Genomic DNA, 17,854 nt, shown 5'->3' with positions numbered 1-17,854 from the left:
AACTGAATTCTAGTGCTGGCTAAGGACAGTTTGAATTTTATTTTGCTACTGATTCCAGTTTTGTGTGATGCAAGTCTTAGTAAATATTAACTTGTGAAATGCTGCGGCTATTCCTTTTTGGAACAGCCATCAGTTTACTGTGCATTAAGTTAATGTGTACAGGCACACATCTCTTGCGTACTATATTTGGCAGTCTTCCAGTACACCCGCAGCGTCCTGCCAAGACTAACCAGTTTGTTTGCTTCTGTTGCTCCAGGGCCATGATAGCTGGATAACCTCTCTGCTTTAAATGCAAAGGGACAAGAAGTCTGTCTGTTTGCATCTGCATGACTCCAGTAGTAAGCACAAAGGTGACATTAGAGCTCATTTCTATTTTGCCTCCTTTCCATCCAGAGGTCTCAGTTTGCCTTGGTCACTTGAGCAGGAAAGACAACAGGAAGAGGAGGGGAGGGGAAGCAATTGTAACAAGTGCTGTTCTTTTTCTTAACTGTATTGCTAAAGGGATATGAAGTTGAGACAATTGTAGTGTTGTGCAACAGTGGTTCTTAAAAAGAAAGAGAAACAAAACTCATTTATAAGGCCCTAGAGACATTGTGAACAACTGGTAAGAACACAGCTGGGGAGAGGCAATCCTATGCATGGTACTTTGACCATGAGTCATTTACTGTTTAACTCTTTTCTAGTGTCTTTATGCATAGAATTATTATCACATAGTATTTAAGCTACGTTTTGGCTGTGCACTGGATGCTGTCATATGGAGCTGATTTGAGCTACTAACCTGTTTAAAATTCTAATAAAACTTCTGCTACCTATACTGAAAATGCTGTGTACACGTGCGTAGATTAGCTTGGAATTTGTCTTGTGTACAAATTTTAATATCACTCAGTTGTTCAGGTATAATCCTTTTATTTCCCTCTTTACATCCTCATCCATTATCTTCCAGTGCAAACTCCTCCTTTTTCCTATGTGTTTTTTCCATATGTTCTGATAAGTTTCTTATTGTGGCCTGGTGGAGACGTTTTTGAGGTGCAGAACAGTGTTTCCCAAAGACTGGCTTGTAACAGTTTGAAAAACGTGCCAACTAAGTAAAGAAGGGAAGAGATGGTGTTAGATGGGATTGGATCCGAAACCTGAGGTTACTTCAGACTGGCTCCTACTCTGTATTTCACAGTGTGTTAGGATCCACGGGATAATAAGGGAAGTGACACAGCCGCCTGCAACCCTGAGCTCTGAAAAGTGCTGACTGTGTGGCAGCGATGGATTTGTGTTGGGGTAAGAGCCAGCTGGCCACGAGGATGTGGCTGTAGATTACTTTCTAACAAATAGCAGTTCGTATGGCTCAGCTTGGAATGAACAGGAAGTGCCGTGCAGAAGAACTGCCACTCCAAAATATGAGTCAGATGAAATTACTGAGTGACGCAGATGCATATATATCAATGCCTCCACATTTGGCATGCCCACACAGGCTAAGTGTTCTAATAACAGCCTCCCTCATATATCTTGGATCCACAGGAAAAGAGCAAGCATTGCGATGAGTAACATATAGAAGACATAGGTGACTGGTATTTTTAGTTTAGTCAGTTTTTCTGGACACTTGATAGATTGGTGTAGGCTGGCTTTAGTCATGTTTCTTATTCTTTCCATATTTCATGTTCTTTGTAACTGCTTCTTCCACACCTGATCAGTGACTGACATCTTCCTCCCCTTGCCTTCTGATTGGTAAACTCAACTGTAATTTTATTTTCTTTTGCCTTGTGCGAGTTGTGAATTCAATGGCCAAGAAATGTCTGTCTTGTCTGCAAATGAGCCCTCACAGAGAAATGATTGTTTCATGACCTTCCCTTATTGAGATGAGTCTATAATAGAAGACTCTTCTTGTGCATTTCTGAACAATAAGAGCAACATTTATTTGGACAAATCTCGGTCCTGCTCTTGTTACATAACTGCACAGGCAAATCACTGATTTCAGTAATGCTTTAGACTGACAAAGTTCTACCCACACAGACTTAATTGCAAGATGGGGTCACAAGTAGCAGTTTGATGTCCTGTGTCTAATCAAGGAGAATATGTTCAGTGTCTTATATTGTTGGTTTGGACTCTTTCCCTTTTTTTGCCCCCTTAAACCATTGTTTCAGTGCCACCAGTGAACAAACCAGTATTTGTTCTTCTAATTGTTGGCCTGTTTCTGTATAAAATGATTTGACTCACATCCAGAAACATATAGACTCCTTTCATTGCCATGACAACAGAAAGACATGCCAATGTTAGCAATGTCTGCTGGAAAAAAAAGCAGTTAAAGCAAAACACAGTTAAGTGACATGTTTCATATATAAATCCAATTTTATGTAATGATCCCTAGTTATCCTGTATTGTGGAGAAGTGGTTAAGAACAATCCCTAGATACATACCATAGTATAATACTGAGTGTTAGGTCTTGTCCTAGGCACTGCATTCCAAAACAAGATAATGCAAAAATAGCGTCAGGGAAATTGGTCATAGTCCTGGTATAATGTCTGGACTGGAAGAGAATAAAGAGTTAAATGTGGTTGCTAAAAATAAGGGAGCATTAGTAACAGTTTTAGAAAAAGACTAGATAGCATAGATAGAAGTGTAGATGTTTTTTTCATTATCATACCTTTCTCATTATTGCCCAAGATTAAAAGTGCATTTGATGGGAGTACCAAGTGATGCATTTAAAACTGATAAATAATGTAATAATAGGGAATCATTGATGGAAAAATGGGTCTTGTGGAGCTGAACACTAGAAATCTGCCTTAGTCCAAGCAAAGCTTAGAAGCAGGAAAGCCAGGGGACTGGGACTTGAGAGACATACAGTTGTAGGGAGGGATTGCTTCCTTTTTAACAGAGGTGGTAGCACAGAGCTAACAGAGGTACTGTGTATGGTCTCCTGTCCCTTGAAATTTCCATGATCTTAGGGGCTTTCTTGGGGTCTCCTTCTATACTTTGAAGCTAAGGTTGAGACAGCCTTGGAAATGAAAATCCTTTAATCGGGGGAATTATCTGCTTAACTCTAGAAATCCATAGGATTTGAAGGTTTCTGCTTAATCTCCCTGGGCAAGGTGGGGGGACAGGACAAATAATGTTGCCCACTGAGGGGCTGTGATTCAAGTTTTCTTATTCTGTGTCTCGAGTTCTCCCATGAAGGAACCTTACCGGCTTTTTTGTTATTTTTTCCCTGTTAATATATAGCTGCAGATGTCTGGTGGGCTGTCTTTCCTCTGATGTGTCCTCAGGGTGCCCAAAAGAGTTTTGGGAACCTCTTCAATTTCCAAAGGATGGAATTGCTACATTTTCTTTCCATTTAATGATAGCTTGATTCTCAGATGAGGTGACTGATTTCTAGTGACATCCATAGGCAATGTCAGGGAAAATGTAGAGCTTGTTCCTCTTTTTTTATATCCTTTGACATTAGACGTTTTAAGACATACTCAACTTGTTGAATGGGTTCATCATGTACAGAAGGAGGGGAGTATTTTTACTGTATTTTTACACAACAGGGGAGAGTATATAGACAAGTTTTCACAGATGTTTTTAGCAGAGGGTTATCATCGATCATTGTCACATGGTATTCTGAGATTGAACCAGCCTAGAAGGTCTGAAATGTGAAAACTTCACAGGCATATTGTGTCTATTGAAGGTACGTCTTAGCTGTCCATTTCTGTATTTTAGTACTGGTTTAGCATTCAGCTAACCTTGAGAAACACCTGGTTTGGTAGGGGAAAAACTACGCTGTTAAAAAGTCAAAATGTGCTAGTGACATGAAGTGGAATGTCAAGTCCTGAATTTGAAATAAGAAAATGATGAGTAGAAATATAATAAACCTTTAAGGCGGTGCAACACACTTTCTATCAAGATTATTTTAACAGTTGCTACCTAATAAACTATCTAAATATGAGAATTCAGAAATAGGAATTGCAATGATCCTTTGGGACATTGGCAGTGCTCTGTGGGATGAAACCTTTATGAAGGCTGGGTATCCTTCTCTCTTGTTGCTTCTCTTACTCTCCACCCCCTTTAGTTGGCAGCATGCTATTTCAACAGAAATGATTGCAAGTTACATGGCAAAGGGTTTTCAAAGCATCGTAGGGAATTAGGTACTTTGATTACAAGAGTCTGTATTATAGTCATCATTTAAACTTAAATATACATTCTGAAATGGTAGGAAGGTTGTTAATTTAGAACACCCTACTACTAATTTGTTTCCTTGATTCTTGTCATGTTCCTAGCACCTGAGGTCCCAGTCTGGAGACTGACTGCATAATGTCTCTCTTGTGTTGTCTTAGGTTCTGGTATCTGTGAGCCTCTGTGGAAAAGGATGGATACGTCTGCATGTAGGCAAACTGCAAGGCTAGACTGTCCATATTGCAAGATGGTTGGTGGGCTCCGTTAGGACTTGACAAAAAACCAAGAAAACCTTGTGGTTTTATGAACTTAATATTGAAGTATACATAACTTTAATATTTTAAACATTTGCAAACCTAAGAAATTCCTTGAGAGTTGTACAGCCCTTGGTTGCTGGTGGAGCCTGCAAGCCATAAAAAACGTGCAGTTAATGATAAGGTTTGTGTTCATGCTGTGGTTAACATAAGCATGTGGGTGTGGGGCATGTTAGCATGTTGAGGAGTGCTGCTTAGTGTCTGTTTTTTTTCTCCTCCTGTCGTACGGAATGGCAGATCTGCTTAGGAGTAGTTAAAGGACGTTTCTGAATTGAGTGTACTCTGAGGTATCTGATCAACTTTTTATTTCTTACACAGCATTCTGTAGCTAGCATGTTTTACATGTTTAAAGAATGCTTGAAAATATGTTTATAGTTTATCCTTCTCCTGGTGACGTTTATTTGCAAAGGTGGTCTTGTTGACAAAGAAACTGCTGATTCATAGCAGAGTTTGACTGTGGTTTTAGGCAAAAGATTAGCCAGTGCATTTACGGGTACGAAAGCAGAGAAACTTCAGACTTCGTGGGTAAAAATGCATTTTCTTTACTATTACTCTGTGGGGCAATATTACAGGGGTAAGCTAGTAATAGACTTTTTTTGGGGTCTGGGTTTTTAGCTTCGGTGGGTCACAGACTGTATTTTCACAGCAGAACATGTGGGTTTTCTGCTGCAAAGAGTTCTGAATCTGTAAGTAGCCTTTTAGGGGGACAGAGAGCCATGAATATCTAGGATCTACCTCCAAGGCTGCCAGTGTCATTTATCTAAATTTGGTTGGGATTTGTGTCACGGAGTGCAACAACCCCTCCAAGGAGCTGAGCTCTACCCTTAGTAAATCCCCTCACTGCTTTAGACCTCAGAATGAACAATTAAGGTTGTGTCCTTGGGACCGAGAGGGGAGCTTATACTGAGCGGTGCAGAACAGATGGTATGCTGGGGGAGGACATAACGATGGGAACACTGGTCCCTGAGCACCACGTGTCTAAGGAAGATGCCTGGGGAAAAAAAGACAAGACTAAGCACACAATAACATTTCCTCTCATCATCTATGGCCTTCAGTGGCCTGTGGGTCAAGGCATTTTTTTGAACCAGAGTGGATGTCTTTGTGTTTGGTAATTTGCGATGGACTTGTTTTCTTTCTTATTTTTCTCCAGTACCATTTTGATCCCACAAACTTCTGTTACGTAAGTGTTCTGCAGCACAGTGCTCTACAGCTTAATGGTGTGTGTGAAGAAATAATCGCTCTTGCTTGTTTGGAAGTTGACATGTCTGAGTTGCAGTCCCACTTGTTAGCCTCTAGCTCCTTTAGTGGAAGAGACAGTACAGGATTGTCCCCTGTTCACCTAGTTCATGTCACCTGTATTTTTGCCAGCTTCCCTCCTATTCTTGCCGAGGTCTGATGTAGCCAGACTTACGCGATTTTTCTTTGAACATAAGGTTTTTCTGTTGCTTTTCTTGTTGTTTTTTCTGCTTTTTAAAAGTCATTAACAGTACTTCATGACATCATACCACTGATGGACCATAACCAATTTCCAAGGGTGTATATATAAAATTTATTAATATTTCTTGCCAGTCTGGCCTTACCAATCTGACTTGATATGTTAACTCCGCCTCACTAATCTACTTCTCACTGTTTCAGACCCAAAATTTCAACTGCAGTGCCACTCTTACTCTCGTTACCCTGTTCATGTTAAGCTGAAGCTTTTTTTTTTGGATGCTCCTGCTCCTCTCCAGCTATGCCCCATTTTGCCTTTCCTGCACCCCTGGCACACACCATCCCTTTCTCTTCTTTCCACTACCTGTGTTAGACTCGCCTCCTCAGTTCCACGTCTGTGCTCCGTTCCCCTAACGCGTTCTCAGCCTGACGGCCGGTACGCAGAAGCAGCTCTCAGCGCCCCCTCCCCCCGAGCACCCCACCGCCTCTCCTGCCCCTCTTCACAGCCCCGGCACCAGCAGCCGGGGGCGAGACCCCTCCGCGCACAGGCGTTAGGTGGGGGTCCCGGCTCCCCTTCCCCTTGCTTCCCGCCGGGGCTCCCTGGGCCGCCCGCGGTCCCCTTCGCCTCAGCTCGGGCCGGGCCGGGCCCGGCCGCCCTCCCGCCCCCCGCCCCTTTCCCTCCCCGCCGGGAGCTCCTTGCGTTCTGCCGGCGGCGGCTCGCGGCCCTGTGCGCGGAGGCTGGGAAGCCGGCGGCGTCTCGCGAGACGTGCGCCGCGTCCCCGCGAGATCTGGCGGGCCCCCTCCCCCTCCCCGCCCGCGTCATGTTTTCTCTTTGACAAGCCGCCGCCGCTGCCGCAGAGAGGACGCGGCTCCGAGCGGGGACTCGCCCCCGGCCCGTGTCCCGGCCCCGCGGAAAGCCCCGGCCGAGGTGTGCCGCCCCCCGCGCTGCCTGGTGAGCCTTCGGCTGGGGGGCGGCTGGCGGGCGCGCTCCTTGGCGGGGCCAGGGGCGGGAGGCCTGAGGGAGCGCGGCGGGGGGGGGGCGCTTCTTCTCAGCGCCGCTCCGGCCCCCAATGGCCGCCTCGCGGGGTGCGCCCGGGGGCAACCGCGGCCCGGCGGGGGGCGCCTGGAGGCCGTAGCTCCGGCCGCGGTCGTCGGGGAGGGGGCGGCGCGCAGGCGGGGATGGAGAGAAGGGAGAGGCAGGCGGGGCCGGCCCGGGGTCGCTGCTCCCCTGCCGAGGGCGAGAGAGCGGCGGGCGTCTGGCACCTCTCCATCCTTTGTGGGAAATGGAGGGGAGCGCTCTTCGTGCTCCTTCGAGCCCGTATAAGCCGTACAGAGTCTGTGTGCTGCTTCGGTGGAGAGCCTCGGAGCGCCCACTGTTTCCCCTTGAGCTCCGTGAATGCGGTTGTAGCGTGGCTGTGCGTTACGTGCATCTCTGGCTGCGTGTCCTAGGTGTATCTGGTTGGCCTTGCAAAATACTGCCTGAAATTTGTCACGTGGGCCTCTGTCAACGGCATGACCTTAGGTGTTCTGTGCATCTCCTGACCTGTCATCTGAACTGCATTGTCTCCACATGGCTTATTTGCTGGCTCCCGTTTGCCATACTGAAAAATTATGCGGTTGCTTTTACTTAGAGATGACTTATTTTGTATTATAAAGTGATGTTCTAGCAGATGGATTTTTTAAAACCGCATATGTTTATTTTCTTTTAGTAGGTAGAGTATTTTCTATACAATCAGCTTTTCGTGGGGCATTCATTAGGGGCAAAACCCTATTGTTACAGTCTCTCCCTTTCACAAGCTGCATAGGAGAGGCTTATGTGGACTTGATAAAAGCATCTTCATGTTCTGTAGTTTCAGACCTGTTCTTCATGTTATATATTTAAGCTGATTGTTGCTTCATGGACTGTTTAATTTGCTTTAGCTGGGACCGTATGATGTATGCATGTATGTACATAACGTGTTGTGATCTTGATCAAATTTGTAGTCTAGCTAAGTGTTCTGTTAACTTATTACAAAATCTGAAGCTATACATTTACACATTGTGAATTTAGTGCTACTTCTTTGAGGTACCATATAAACTAGATCATGTTTAAGGTTCCTTTCAGTCCAAACCATTCTATGATTCTATGATCATCTCCATTGCTTAGGAATGGGGGATTACAGGGACTTGGAAATCAGGATGGAGTCTCCGATAATCATGTGAACAATCTAATAGGCATTTAATCTGGAAAGGTAGATTGTATACTTGGTCAGCCTGCTACTGTTTTCCAGTATCTTAAGAGGAATCTGTTCATTCTGAATGAGAGATTCAAAGCTGCACAACATTGAAGTGCCATAGGACACATGAAGGGCATGGCCAGTTTCCTCTGTCCTTGCACTTGGAAGGAATTTGTTAGGTGGCTTTACACACAGTGTTTGTTTCTCCCTTAGAATGAAACATCTCGAGGCTCCTTTTCTCCAAGCATAAACAGACCTGTATACATTTGAGACTTTACATTTGAGACTTTCCTCTTACATTCTTGTTTAAATGTATTATGTATATTTTATTCATTGCCTTAATATTAAGGATAATCACGTATTTTTGGTTGGAAGTCAAAGGGGAGCGAGTATGAAATTTTGCTCTGCAATTTGTGTAAAGGAGGTACTGGAAGGTTTATGTGGTTGTTTTTAAAGAATAATAGGGTTATGAAGTCTTTGACTTACTTTTGGTGGAGAATCACACATTTTTAAAATCGTTTTGTCCTTGAACTGAACAGTAGTTTATGAGTGAAAGCTTTTCCTTCTTCTATTTCAGAAATTAAATAAATGGGTATTGGTTAATTAGGAAAGGCTTTTAAGCACCCTGACAAAAAATCTCAATTGTTTTTTGTCTTTCATAATTTCAGGTAGATAATTTTGTTCTGTTTTGAAGGAAACAGCACAGTGGTGCCTTGCATGGTTTAAAGTACTAATGATAGTGGGAGTGTTTTTACACATGGGGAAAACCCATATGTGAAATTAGTTGTGATATTTTGGTAGTAAAATTAAAAAATATACGTTTGAATACTTTTTTAGGGCTCGTTTTCAATATTCTTATCTTTCTTGCAGTTTGACTAACATAATTCTTGTAATTGTCATGGGGTGGGAGAGCACTCTTATTCCTGTTCTACTTACAAGGGATGGAGCCAGGTTGTATGGATTTTGAGAAGACTTTGGTGGAGCAGACATTTGAGTTCCGATTGTAGGTTGTTATGAAGTCATTATCGGTTCAATAAAATTGACTTCATCTAGATACCATAGAGATACTTATCTTCACAGTTTTTTTTTTTTTAAAAATCTTGCACTAGTATATTTTAGCTAAATATAGGGTGCATATGTTTACTATGGGTTTAACTTCCTGTTGTCAAAGTAATGATAGTGAATGGTAAATACTCTGTTGCTTACGTTTCTTTCTCATGATTAGTTCTCAGAAGTACTCAAACCCTGAAATTGCTGGCAGGTTTTTTTCCCTTCTGTCTCCATAGTGGTGACATTCATATGGAAAATTCAAATCTGTTAGGCGTTTTCTCCCTTGAAACATCTGAATTAGCCCTTAGAAAATGGAGCTCTCCTTTCCTAGGGCTGCTGAAGTAGCTGGTAGTGTGCTGCAGGTGCTTACTATGCAGCCTAGTAACTTCCCAGTAATCCGTGTAACTTCTGAAGATGAAAAAAAAAAAGTTTAGCCAGGAACCCAGTGGCTATGGAATTTGCCAGTCAACAGCAAGTGTAATTGTGGCCTGGGAACTGGCCAGGTATATTCCGTGGCCATGACTGCCTGTTGTGATTGACCTTATGTCATCAAGTAAGTTGGGACTGTGTTTAGGTGGCTCAAGCAGTCGTGTTCTCTCTGGGAGCTGGAATTAATTTACTGTTTAAAGAACAGCCAACAGTTCTGAGTCTTCATGAAGAGTGATATTATCGTTATTATTATTGCTGTCAGCAGTGCATGATATAGAAATGTCATCCTCAAACATCAAACACTTCCTTATAAATGCACAAATTTATACAACAAAAGTTTGGTTTTGAGTTACTTATGCCAGGAGTACTCTGGGTCAAGAAACGAAAATATTAACGCAAAGTGAAAAATTTGCTCATTTTGCGTGTAAGTTCAGTCTAGCTTTGAGTACGTTTTTTACTCTCTTGAATGTGGTATTTATGTGTATGGAAGTAAAAATGGTCTCCATTCTATTATAAAATAGAATAACCTCTCTCTGTATTCCAGAGATAGAAGTGACTGAAAAACATAAGACGACCATCAGATAGTTGAGGTTGTAAGTCACTTCTGGAGGTCATACAGTTCACCTCTCTGCTTTAAGTCATAGCCATATGCTGTGAGAGAATTGTTAGTGCAAAGAGTGTTCTTCCTTTCAGGGTTTTTAAAAGAAATAAAATATGCATTATTTTATCCATTCTTTTTGTTTTTGATTTTGAGGTTATAAGAAGCAAACTTTGCCATAAAAATATTCTTCATTAAAGAGTTTTAAACAGTAGCTGGAAAAATAACTCACCAATTTTCTCAGAAGTTTAGCAGGCTGATTCAAGCAAAAATTTTCTTTTGCTTAGAAGAATCATGATGTGATTGTGCCTTGGGGAAGACTGGTAGTGGTAAGACCTCACCAGGGTTTTCAGGCCTTTCCCAGTGCAAGATCATGGTCCTTTCTTTCCTCAAACTGGTGCCATGTGTTTTATGCGTGGATGGGGGTGTCTGCTTCTCAGCTCCACAGCTTACTACCTGCTTTTGATGATGATTTTGATGATGTTGACCCTCTCATATTTTCTCAGCTTGTGGTTTAATATACTGTTATACCTCTGATGAAGTAGTGAGTTAAACCGATTTTTGTAGGCTTTTCCACTGAGTACTAAATAATAAATTTCTTCTCTTTTGTATGGGTACGTTTTGTACGGCACCCAAAGTTTTAGTATGACTTATATTCAAGGAACATGATTATTAGGGGTTTGTGTCATTTTCTGTATAAAAATAAGGACAAAAAAGCAAATAGATTTAATGTCTCATCAACTTAAAAATAAGTTTGTCCTCCTGTCTGTCTCCCAGAAAGTTTTTTGGACTGACCAGCTAAAAGCATAGGATTTTATTAGTTTCAAGAGTAGGAATGATACGGAAGGAATAAACAGTCTTAGAACAACTGAAAATCATGCAGGAGGAAAGACCAAAGTTGAAGGAGTATCATTAGAACTTCAGCGTGTCTTAGCTGGCAAATATTAGGAAGCTAGTTAGAATTTAGTGTTTAGAAACAAAAGGTGGTATCTGGTTGCAGAAATAATCCAAATTAGAGTATCAGTAACTTGGTTTCCATCTGCTGAGCAGAAGGCTAATACAAGAAAGGAAGAAAGATGGTGGATATTGTGACCAGTAGAGAGACATCCACCAAATCATTTAATTAGTACGTATTTCATTGTCACATTGTCAGATTTTTTTTTTCTTTAATGAATGAAAACCAACTTGCTTTAACAGCTTTTCTTTCTGGCTTTTCGTGGTTTGCTTGCTTGTGCTTTTTGTCTTGCTGCTCCAGATTTGTAAGAGACCATGTCTTTTTTTTTCTTTTCATTGTTTTACTGTCCATCCCATATTATCTTGCATCTCTCCCTTTTTCTTTTTTTCTACTTTTAAGGTTTATTTTTGTCTATTTAGTTTAAAATCTTTATTCCTATGTAGTAATTTCTCTTCAGTGTCAGTATTTTGTAGTTTATTATTTTCTCCTTTTCGTTCCCGTGACTGTTACATGTAGATTCCCATTCACCTCACATCTGGCATGACAATGAGCATAGATAGTTTTGTCCAAAAAGAACATTTCAGGAGCATTGTCTCGTACAGTGGTCTACAGTACTTTTTGGTGTGACTAAAATACAAGGGCCTGTAGTGATAGGACAAGGGGTAATGGCTTTAAATTAAAAGAGGGTAGGCTTAGATTAGATTTTTGGAAGAAAATCTTTACTCTGGTGGTGGTGAGGCCCTAGCACAGGCTGCCCAGGGAAGCTGTGGCCGCCCCATCCCTGGCAGTGCCCAAGGCCAGGCTGGATGGGGCTTTGGGTAGCCTGGGCTGGCAGGGGGCTGGAGCTAGGTGATCTTTAGGGTCCCTTCCAACCCAACCCATTCTGTGATGGTAAAATACTGAAAAAATAACTCTTTAGGCAACCTTTTGTTCTGTTAGTATTGGTTTGAACAATCACTTTTCACCCTGGCTATGAGCAGTATTGAGGATCTCGTAGGTTTTGTGTTTGAAGGTTTTACATAGTTGGCCTACAATAAAAGATAGATGAACTCTGTCCTTGTGGTAATTGCTGAGGAATCTGCAAGTGTCTGTGCCTACAGTGCACTTCACGGTGTATAAGGAAGTCATGGTCTTCATCTTGGAACTGTATGATGCCATTGATGCACGCTGTAGGTCGTTCAAATGATTTGAGAGAATTCAGATGTGGGGGTCCACCAAGTTAAGCAGAGCTACAAAATAGTCATTTGGATTAACTTCTCGTGTCTCGCGGTACCTCCTCAGTAGTTGTAGTTATCTCCTGCTAAGCTGAAGTCTTCAGAAATCTCTGTAGCTTTCTTCAGAAACCACTGGTGTGAAGTTGGCCTGTGTTAGTTTCATTTCTGTCCTCTGAATCAATGAGTTGGGAAATCTTTGTCTAGTAGCTGTATTGTTTTATGCTTTCAGAAAACACATTGCATTTGTTGAGATTTTCATGTCTAGATTCTTACTTTCAGAGCCATAGAAACTAGGTACTTCAAGGAAAGTTCAGTACTTGTAAGAATTTATAGGGGTTCTGTTGAGTTAGTTAAATTTATGCTGCTTTTTGCATGAAAGCAAAACGTGCCTGGGAAAGATTCCTGCTTGAAATCATGTATTTAATTTATTCTTGAAGGCAGGATTTTAATTAATTTTATATATTCCTGGTTTCTGAATAAGTCTTTCAAGAAAAAAATGTGGTTTGGAGCCCTGGTATCTGCTGCTAAGGAATGTAATACATGTATGTGTGTATTATATATATATATATATATATATATATATATATATATATATAACGTGAAGTAATATATTTGTGTGTGTATATAAATGAATAAAACCATATAAATGTAAAAATAATGTGTGTAATACATGCAAATATATACCTTATCTATGTTATAAAATAAAATAAAAATATGCCTTTATTAATAAAGAAATGAAAATCAAACTTTTATTTGTACAATCAAACTATAAAACTTCAGTTAAGAATTGCAAAAATTGCAGCATCGTAACAGTTGGTAACATGAAGCATGGTTCTTACAGGGACTTTGTGTGCCTCTTAAGTACGAAGCATGAAAGAGAGGAATTTGAGGTGATACGGCATTCTGTGAAATGTTAGGAACTGTTAGGACAGGAACTCAGCAAAACCAGTAAACAGCCTTTCAGCTGTATAAATTCAAGATACATCAGTAGCTTGCATTCCACATTCAGTTCTGGAGATGTCATGCAGATGGACATAGAGACATGCATCTTTAAGTCATTGTGTCAGTGCAGATGATTATACAGCAATAGAGGGAGCAGGAGAAGGATGGATGAAACTGATGATCAGAGGTATGCGTTGCCTCTGTGCAAAGAGAGAGTCTTTGGTTTCAGCTGACGGTGCAGGGAAGAAATAAAAATAACCACATTCTTTTGTGCATCATAGCCTTGTTAGGAATTGCTCAGAACATTGAGATAATAATTTAGTAGATTCAGGTAAAGACTTAGGTTTAGTGACAAGAGTGTTACATTCATTTGAATGAATATAAAATAGTATGTAAGGGTTCTAAGTGCTCACGCTACAAAACTAGTATGTTGCAAGTTTGAAGAGATTTCACTTCTGTAATTGAAGTATATTACCATCACAGTGAGGCAGTAAATGGAAGCCTATTGCATCAGTTTTTCAGTTATATTTAAAATAAATTAACTGGTCCAGACCTGTGATCAGCTATCTATACGGGACTTCTGCTTTCTTCAGAACTTACCTAAAATAACATTGGAGAAAAAGGAAGTTTTTAACAATATAAACGTGTTACCGTTGAACAGTCAGTATTAACTTTCAGAGAATGAACTGGATTATTTTCTTAATGGGCTAGTAGAATTACCTGATTATTCTGATTGTGAATTTGTTTTTAAGTTTTGTGTAAGGCACAAAAAGCTTGATTTTTCTATCCTGTCCAGGGAAATTATTTCTCACAGTTGCAAACACAGATTAAACTTCTATTACCAAGACTAAGAGCTGTAGTGCACCCTGACTGCCATCTGTTTAAACACTAAATTTTCTAATCCTTGTCAGAAACCACCCAGGTGACATCATGCTTAAAATACCTCTAGCACAGTTTACTCTAGCACTAATGCTGAAAATAGTAAATGAAAGTGCTGCAAACTTGAGAAAGATTATGTCAGTGAACACACACTGAGGAGCTGTATCCTTCAGAAAAACACAAATTTGCATATTTGTTAAAGCCTTGCTTTTCTTGGACTCAATTTAGAAAATATATTTACCAATCCATTGGAGAAAGGTAGTATATCATTACAGTGAGGCAGTAAACAGAATCCAGGCATGTGAATGTCACAGTGAGTTCCTTGTGTGTGCTCTTTAGTTTTGGTGGTTGCTGCCTTTTATTTGATGGTGCAGACTTCTAGCTTCTAGTGTTGCATGCCTTTGTAGGTAGGTTCCTGTAAAATAAAGTTAAATGCCATCAGCATCTTGCAGAGTTCGCTGAAATTGTTAATTACAGAAAGGAGAGTGAGCACTTGTGAAACTCTGTGAGAACTTCTGATTTTTAGGAGGTCTAAGGGTTGAAACCTTGTAGCTACAGGCAGTTTTTCAAGAGCTCTGCAGAAAATAAAAGCTTTCAACTGTTTTTGTAGCAGTTCTAAGAGTCTGAGCACTTAGCTTCTGCCAGAGTAGTTGTTTTTGTCTGTGCTCGATTCCCCCTGTAGTCAGACCAAGTTTAAAAAAAAAAAAAAAAGTAACATTTGGCTTTGTTAAATTCTGACCATATTAGTATCTTCAGTGCATGTCCTAGATTCATTGGTTTAAGAAAAGGTATTTTCTTCACACTGAATGAAGACACTGTGTCTTAATTTATGCATATTGATTCTCAGATTGTGGTTGATCAGGTGGTGCTGTCTTTGTCTTTCCAGAATGTAGAAGCTTCTGGATCATAATTAGATGTTTGTTTGTTTTTGTTACCTTGTTTTTGTTACCTTAATCCTGTTTTTGACAGGCGGTATTATAACTTAGCCCTTCATAAATGCTAAAATAACTTTCCAGCTCTGCCTATCTTCTAGCCTTTGGGGATAGACTGTTGAAGCATTTTTTTAATTGTGTTATATGTAATACATTATTTATACAGGAAGTGAATAGTAATACATTTTATTCATTTGATACTGTAGGGAGAAATATAATTAGCTAATGTAAAATTTGGATAGAATGTTAAATTTCATTCTTCTACCATTATAAGCATTGCTCAAATCCCTTTGTAATTACAAATAATAATATCTATCTTTTTTCTCTCCAGAAACATTGTACTAAGTTACTGGTGAGCCATAATATTGCTGCCTACAACACACAATTCTTTTCTCTTATTTCTCTGGCTGGCATGCCATGATTTTTCTGAGCAGAAGAATATGACATTTTCCAAATCTTCAAGTAAGAAGAGGCTTCTGTGCTTTATATGCATTTAAAATTGTAAAAGTTTACGATGGTAACCTGATAGTCAAACCTTCCTTCAGTTGTGTAACTTACACTGAGATGCCAGTGGGAAAGAGATTGATCTTGTACAGGCTATAATGTTTCTAGTGTTTTTGATTGCCAAAGAAATATTTGCAAAATCTCTTAAATCTACTTGGAATTTTGAAAATATTTGGGCTCTGAGTTCTGTTTGCATGCAGGCTTGCAAAAATGCAATCCAAGTGTGCTTATCGGAAAGTCTTACTACTATTTAAAAGAAAAGTAAGGGGAGGGATAGGCTTTCATGAGCTGTAGAAAGCTTTGAAAGTTGCAAGTGTGTTAGTTGAAGCATCATTTTTACAAGTTTGAAAATCTCCATGGACTGGACAAGTGATATCTTGATATCTACAGACTAGGTTAAAATATATTCTAACTGTTTATCATGTCCATTTGACAACACTTTATGTACAGTCCGTTTTGCTTTTTTATTCCTGTATTATGATGTTTATTTATTCAGGTCTTGTAAGCAGGGAGGAAAGCACAAAGCTGTAAAACAACAACTGAGCAGGAAGATTCAGGTATACACAAACATCAGGAAATCACTGTATATTTGATTTAGCTACATTGATTTAACTACATTTCTGAGTTGGTCGTGTGTATTTTCAGTTTTTCCTTTTAGTAATCTGGGCACAGTTATACTTTCTTCCTTCCTCTATCTGTAGGCTTTTATTATTGTCAAAATTTTTGATAGAATACGATGAGTGCCCACATTTGGCAATGAGGTAGAAGCACTGAGTTGGAGATAATAATATATATATAAAAAAAAAAAAAGCCCTAAAATTAGTTCCTCCCCTCCGCATTTTTTAGGTGGTTTCTGTTCATTGATGAATTGCATATGTTTGCTAAGGACTGGAAAAACAAATTGTATGGGGAAATTGTTCTGTTACCCTCTTTGCTTTCTAAACCAGTAAAATAATATTCCTGTCTTCCACTTATTAACAATCTTTTGCAAAACCTTCTTTAAAAATAAAAAATAAAAATACCACTTTTTCTTTCCTCAACTGTCATACCTGCAGGAAATTAGAGTTCTCTCTCTGGTGTTCCCTAGCTAGAGTGGTTCCTTGTCCTGTTTCTCCCTCAAAAAGAAGCTACAGTGCGTGTTGCAAGTAGTTCCTGTGGCTTCTGTGCAATCTCCATCTTTCTTTTATTTTTCACATTAATCTTTCTCTTAGATCTATACACAACAACACCTTCTTAGTAATCTTTTTAAAACCTAAATCCTAGAAGGGAACTTCCTGTTTACTTATATTAGGATAAATTTGCTCAGCTGCATGGAAGCAGTTCTTTGATGACAAAGTCAAGTATCTCCTATAATTTCCAAGCTGAATTGGAAAGGTGAGACTATGGAAATTCCTTTTGAGAGGTTGTGTATACACTCTGTCCAGGAGCAGTCTTTCCCACTAAGCTCAGCTTTGACCTTCAACCTCATGCAGAAGTCCTCTTTTTTTTTAATACATATATATATATAAAAATATCCACCCTCTCTTCCTGTATTGGAATAAAGGAATATTTACATGCTTTTTGCACATTCAGAAGTCCTTTGACTGTGTTGAAATTGAGAATTTCTATTAATAATCTATGTTGTAATTTTTTTTTTTGCCTTTAGTGAGTGGTTCTTATACATGTATTTGAAGTTGATCAAAGCTGTCCCACTTACCTCAAAGTGAGAAAAAACAAAAACTTCTTAGGTTTTTACAGCAGCGTTTGGGAACTTAAAAAAAAATATATTAAGGATTTGACAGTCATCTGAGCTAACTAAGAACTTTTAATTGTTTGCTTTGTTCACATTCTAGTAATTTAGGAGACGGTAATATTTGGCTGGAAAACTTACTTTATAGTCCCATTTTAACTTTTGTATGGCACATTGTATAGATACATACTCAAAAACACATTTTACATACTTTTCCCTTAATTTCATTTTGATATTAACTGCGACATTTTGAAAGAATTACTTCTCTTTGGAAAGAAAGAAAGAAATATTAACCAAAACTTACTTCTGCTTCAGATGCATATACATGAAATACTGTAACATTTATAGTATTTACTATAAATATATACAAAAAAATGTATCTCTGTTCATGTATTTGTTGTGAAATACTTGTTATATCTGCTACGTCAATTTTCCATCAGAGTATTGTTCATACATTCATGCAGTCATTGGCATGGTGCTGTGTAAAATAAACTGTACTGTATGAAATAAACAAGCTG

The 17,854-nt window shown here is 39.6% G+C and overlaps 1 protein-coding gene across 18 annotated transcripts in view; it reads left to right on the top strand.

The window, feature by feature from the left end:
* Positions 1 to 17,854, top strand: part of HERC1 (HECT and RLD domain containing E3 ubiquitin protein ligase family member 1) — a 124,110-nt gene that overhangs the window by 14,844 nt on the left and 91,412 nt on the right. For 16 of the 18 annotated variants that reach the window (XM_080608191.1, XM_080608179.1, XM_080608192.1 and 13 more), the window contains exon 1: positions 6,682 to 6,840. The exons of the other annotated variants lie outside the window; for them this stretch is intronic. The gene's annotated coding sequence lies outside the window, so the exon portion shown is untranslated. Of the gene's footprint in view, positions 1 to 6,681; positions 6,841 to 17,854 lie in introns of those variants that run through there. 18 annotated transcript variants of the gene reach the window in all.

The sequence above is a fragment of the Anser brachyrhynchus genome, assembly GCF_964034855.1.
Source record: "Anser brachyrhynchus genome assembly, chromosome: 11".
NCBI lineage: Eukaryota > Metazoa > Chordata > Aves > Anseriformes > Anatidae > Anser > Anser brachyrhynchus.
The sequence above is the reverse complement of the archived record's forward strand: the minus strand, read 5'-3'. Positions and strand labels throughout refer to the sequence as shown.